This window comes from Triticum aestivum, chromosome 1B (assembly GCF_018294505.1).
Source record: "Triticum aestivum cultivar Chinese Spring chromosome 1B, IWGSC CS RefSeq v2.1, whole genome shotgun sequence".
In the NCBI taxonomy this organism is placed as follows: Eukaryota; Viridiplantae; Streptophyta; class Magnoliopsida; order Poales; family Poaceae; genus Triticum; species Triticum aestivum.
Genome location: NC_057795.1, coordinates 6,871,768 through 6,877,514, shown reverse-complemented (window position 1 = coordinate 6,877,514; position 5,747 = coordinate 6,871,768). Strand labels below are relative to the sequence as shown.

At 44.6% G+C, this 5,747-nt stretch overlaps 1 pseudogene; it reads right to left on the bottom strand.

The window, feature by feature from the left end:
• Positions 1-5,187: 5,187 nt before the first annotated feature.
• The window catches only part of LOC123075532 (photosystem II D2 protein-like), a 12,698-nt pseudogene continuing 12,138 nt past the window's right edge, over positions 5,188-5,747 (bottom strand).

Below are 5,747 nucleotides of genomic sequence, written 5' to 3'. Positions count from 1 at the left end.
GAAGCTGGTGCCGAACTGTGAGTACCTTGAGCCATGGCGGTAGTGGGGGTGAGTGAGTACCTTGAGCCATGGCGAGGAGGACGCAGATAGGCGAACTGTGAGGTATTTTTTTTTGAGACAAAGGCCAACTGTGAGCTGGGCTTGTGACGTTGGGTCTGGGAAAAACATGGCCCAGTTCAGAATTTGGTTCCTGTATGTTGGGCCTAATTACTCGCTCCACCTGTGGGCCTCTGTTTCAACCCCATCTATCATTTCCCTCAAAGAAAAAAACCCATGTTACTAAACAAACACATTTACCGCCCTTATTAAAAAAACATATACCCTTACTCAGAGAGATGGGGCACCCTGGATCTTTGCATGGCATGTAGATTGTGATTTCTCTGTTAGTTTTGTGTGTCCTCGCGATGATGGCTGACAATGGAGGTGATATCGTGTGGAGTGACGATGACCCTGGCTCGATCCATTCCCGTCATGACCACGCGCCATATCCCACGTCGGGGAGTTCAGTTTCTCCCGTTTGTGTCACATTCATACCTAATGGTGCATTGTGCAAGACAATAGTAAATCGGTTAAATTCCTATCTATGCGTAACAAAACATGCATCCTCTTATTGGCCACAGTATTAGTATGTTCTACATTACAAATGTTTTATCTCCCAACCAAAAATAGTTATCTTGAGCTGCCATATAATTTCATGCTTCCTAACACTTGCCATACTTCAGTTAATAAATAAGCTTTTCCCGTTGATGCCTTGCTTCCATACAATTTAAATCTTAATTTATTCACAAAGCACAACTTTGTTGATGCCTTGCTTCCATACAATTGAAAATTTTAATTTATTCACGAAGCACGACTTTATGCATCTGATCATGCTAGCAATCAAATTTTAATGTCTCCAATTTGTCTTTTATAATTATTGTGAGAAAATGAAGCTATTGCTTCCTATCAACCATACTTACTCAAGTTTATCACAGATGATTCTATGATAATGAAATTTTGCTTGAACCATTGTATGTCGGTGCTACTTTTATTGTACTAACATTTCACTGAAATTTAGGTTGTAGTGGTGGTGTTGGTGGTAGATCTTGAATGATCCATTTCACTGAAATTTAGGTAGTGGTGGTGGTAATGGTAGTGCTAGTAGTAAGTGACAACATTTGTAGTAGTGGTGCTAGTAGTAAGTGGCAACATTGTCAGTAGTGGCAGTGTGGTAGCACCACCACCACCATCTATGTTCAGGTCTTTAATCTAATATATCCTATGAAACGAAAAACTAAATATGGTAAAAGATACAAATATCACATGACATGCGCGTTGTAATTCCAAATGAAATTACCATCAAGTAATAATTTGCGAGGTATTTTATGACAAGGAGTAAAGGAAAGGTACCAGATTTTTATTTGACTGCAAAAAAGGTACGATATTATGGCAGTTACAACATCCATACCATACGTAGATGGTATGGATACATACCAAGAGGCCCAGCCGACCTATTTGCCTTGGTTGATTTTGTTCGTACAAGTGGTGGCGCACTTGCCGTTGCATTCACTCGTGCACTGCTCACTAGTTAGCCTCATGCAGTCCGCGCACGAAGAACTGCCAGAGCAAAAGCCATAGCATGACCGGGTCGCCTCACCGTCGCAGTCACAGCTACTAGTGGTGCAACCTACCCTGCACTTGCCGATCGCGGAAGACCGGCAGTCCTCGCAGCTGGGGACGTCGCAGTACTTGCGGCACTTCGGGGGAACAGAGACTCTGCACATCCCTGTGCAGTGTGGGCCACACTCGCTGCACCGCATCGCCAGCGCCGGACCCGATGCTGGTGCCGGGGTCGTTACTAGTTCTTCTTGGCCCAGCGACGGGGAGCTCCCCACGGATGGAAGGATCACCATGGCAAGCATGGCGAGAATGGTGGCCGCTTTGAGAGCGAGGGTAGGTGAATCTGGAGGCATGTTGAAGAAGAAGTGTGTGAAGATCGACGCTAAGCGTGACTGCGTGAGTGGTGTGCCTTTAAAGGAGCATCCACAGGGATGTTATTTATAAGCACCCAGGGACCCTAGCTAGGTAGTAACTGTGTTCACCTGTCAGCTAAATATGCATACTAGTGCCGGTGGTGTGTTGTGTTTCACAAGGGCAAAGATGTTGCTTCTCTTCTCAGGTCTTTTTGCAATAAGTGGCATGCCCACCACATGTGGCCAAGCTGCATTGTCTATATACAGCCACATATGTACGCACTCACTCTCGTACGTGTCACAACCACTGGCACGCTGCAGAGAACACATGTGCCACCAGCAGACTCAAATAATAGTTATGGCAATTATTACTCGGATGTTGATTTAAATTATTTTTCTCATATCCACGGTAGAAAGATAACGCTTTACAAGGGACATTTGATCCAAGAGAGAAAAATGACATATTTCCCGCCTCTTCAGGTTCACTTAACCAAGCTCTCAAACACCGACAACATCAGTGACGACTATATCCATTTGCTACGGGAGAAACCAGGCCTTCTCCCCCCGCCCTCATCCACACAACAACAATGACAGTCCGATCGAGATCCCCTCAACGGGGCTAGGTGGTCATACTAAAGACCAAGCATGACTAAAGCATACTCTCACTTTATTATACAACTTGAAATATTTTTCATTTTGTATATTAACTATTGATGCTAAATGGTGAATGTAGTATAAAAGTAACAAATTGATCTCATCCATCTAGTATCGCTTTTGCTATTGTGTAGTGCACAATGCCGACAATTTCTAGACAGGCTACCGAGGAGATATCAGGTACATATAGGACAATCACTACAACCTGTAGAACAAATATAGTCACCTGTTGATAAAAATAATCAAGTTGCATAATTGATCGGCTGAAAGACTTATGATTGATGGAACGGCAGTACTAACAAAAGAAGTAGGTGGTAACGCCTGTATAGAGGATATGTATACCATACACTAACCATAGCTGTAGAGCAGAAGCAACTAATCTTCAAGTGCGGTTTTCTCCTTTCTCTCTTCACGACAAACTCACCATCGACAGTTCCTACACCATCGAGGCTACAAGCAAGACAAGAAATTGGTGGTCCTAATCAGTCTATTCTCCCTTCACCTCCTTGACCTTGACTCTCCCATTTTCTTTGTTTACCTCCAATATCTTAAATGGACTGAAGCTAAACATGTCCATATCACACCCAACTTGACATCCTAAGGCATGGGTATATATAATACTTGTACACATCTCTAGTCCTTGTTACCTCTTTTTAGGAAGAAAAAAAATCTTTGCACGGTATATGTGTTGAATGAGCCGTTCAGGTTAAACTGCGGAGTCTTGTGACCTTGCTTGGCACTACATGAAAGTTGGTTACTCTGGATCATTCTACATGCATGTTTAGTTTCCAATTCCATGCCGGAAATGAAGGAATGGACAGAAGTTCATGAATGAGTGACTGGTTGAATGAAAGTTGCATTTGCAAACAGGATAATCATGAATGATCTAGTCCAGAGTAACCAACCTCCATGTAGTAGGACTTAATATTCATGTTACATTTGTTTTGATCATACTCAGAGTAACTCCAATAGTTCTTGTATCTGTAAACTCCAATAATTTTCCAACAAGTCCGGTAAACCCGGAAACTTTTACAGGATCCCTTATAATTTCCCCAAACTTTCCTTGCGTTTACAGGAAAATGACCCTTCCCATATAATTTTGGTGGGCTGAAACTGCCTGAACTTTCACATCGAACACCCTCGCGCCGCTACGCAGCCCCCTCGCCGTCGGCCCGCCTCACCTGCCGCCCGCACTTGTCCGCCAACGCCTGGCGACCGCCCGCTGTTCAGCCCGCCCACCTCTCCCTGCAGCCACTGCTCTGCCGCTGGTAGTGTCGCCTGCCTACCTCTTCGAGCCAGCCAGCCGCCTCGCCAGACCTTCTCTGCGCCTCCCCGCCCACTTCGTCGGACCTTCCCTGACCGACATCACCTTTCATTTTCTCAGTGACATGTTAGGTACCTTGTGTTATGGACCAATTTTAAAAGAGAAATAGGAAAAAAAACATATTCTAGGGGTACATGTTTACGGGAACTGAGAAATTAGTCATCCATCAACCTCCCCTAAATTGTACAGACACCCCGTAAGACGACTTCTTAGGAAGATTTTTATAGGAGCTATTGGAGTTGCTCATACCATCACATCTGGGAAGTAAAAACAGACAGTTTTTCATGTCCATTGCTTGCAACGTGAAAGATGAATGAAATGGAAATTGACAGATTTAAGGTAAGTTTTTGGCTCCCTCCAAAGATCGGCATATCATAGCAAAGAAACCTAGAGGAAAATATTGGAGAAAGTGGCATACAAACTAGGAATTATTAATAGTAAATTACGGTACTGTACAAAATCCATCAAAATCTTAACATCATTACGGCCCTAGGATAAAATGGCATATACTCCATTTGGTGCACGATTAATTTGTAAATAAAAATAGCATATGAGCCTGGGCTGCAGAAATGCACAGAAACAAAACATTCGCTTTTGCGTTGAAGAAATAAACGCTTAGATCTGTTCTTGCAAGGAGCTATCAGTCTTAATGTCATCAAGACGTAAGAAGAGAAAACACATTTGCTTATGTTGTGATAAAAAAATATTAATGAAAAACCACATTAGCGCTGGATGCAAGGCTTCTATCATCTTCACAGTCATAGTGATTCTCAGATGCCTTTCTAATAATGATATACTCCCTCCGTCCCAAAATAAGTGTCGCTGATTTAGTACAAAGTCACACTATCTTTCCAGACATAACCAAAGAATGGAAAAGATTCCTCAAGAGTCTCGGGTCCCAGAAGCGCGTGATAAATGCCACCGAAGCCTAAGACTGCGGAGGAAATTAGGTGAAGTACGCCAGATACAAAGTACGGAAAAGTATCTAGAATTCCCCCCCTCCCCCCGGGCCCTACTCCCCAACCTAGAGTAGCTAAGTGTGGAAGTAAAATCAACCCTTGTTCATACATGGGCTTTTCTGGTACAAAATGGGCCACTTCAAATAGGTTCATTGCTCCGGCCCAGAATACGATTCATTCGGCATGGGCTACATGAGCTCCAAGAAGTTTACCGGACAAATTGATAAGTCTGGCATTCCCAACCAACCAAGCAAAGCCAGTGGTTTCTTGGTCACGACCAGCTAAAACGAAAGTTCCATTAAAGAGTGTTTCCAGGAAATATAAGATTTTCATGAGGCTGATTCTGAGCTTTCATCCACGCACGAATACCCTTGTTTAAAAGAATATTTTTGATGTAGAAAGTCTCAAATTCAGAATCTTCCGATGCACGGATTTCCTGGGAAACAAAGTCATAGGCACGTAAGTTCAGAGCCAAGCCAACTACGCCAATAGCACTCATCCATTAACCGGTGACGGGTACAAATAGCATAAAGAAATGTAACCAGCGTTTATTGGAAAAAGGAGCATCAAAGATTTGGGACCAAAAGCGGTTAGCAGTGACCATTGAATAAGTTTCTTCAGCTTGAGTTGGGTTAAAAGCACGGAAGTGGCGGAAGATGACGGGCGACACCGCGGGCGCTCCCGCAGCCGGTTGCGCCGCCGCCGCCGAGACTCCTCTGTCGCCCTCCCCTTCTCCCTCCCTGCAGGCCCCCTCGCCCGCGGCTCCGCCGCCGCTCCCCGCGCCGGCTGCCCTGGGCGCCTCCTTCCGGTGGGCCGACTGCGCGGACGACGCCCCCTTCCCCCCTCCCCCCTCTCCGT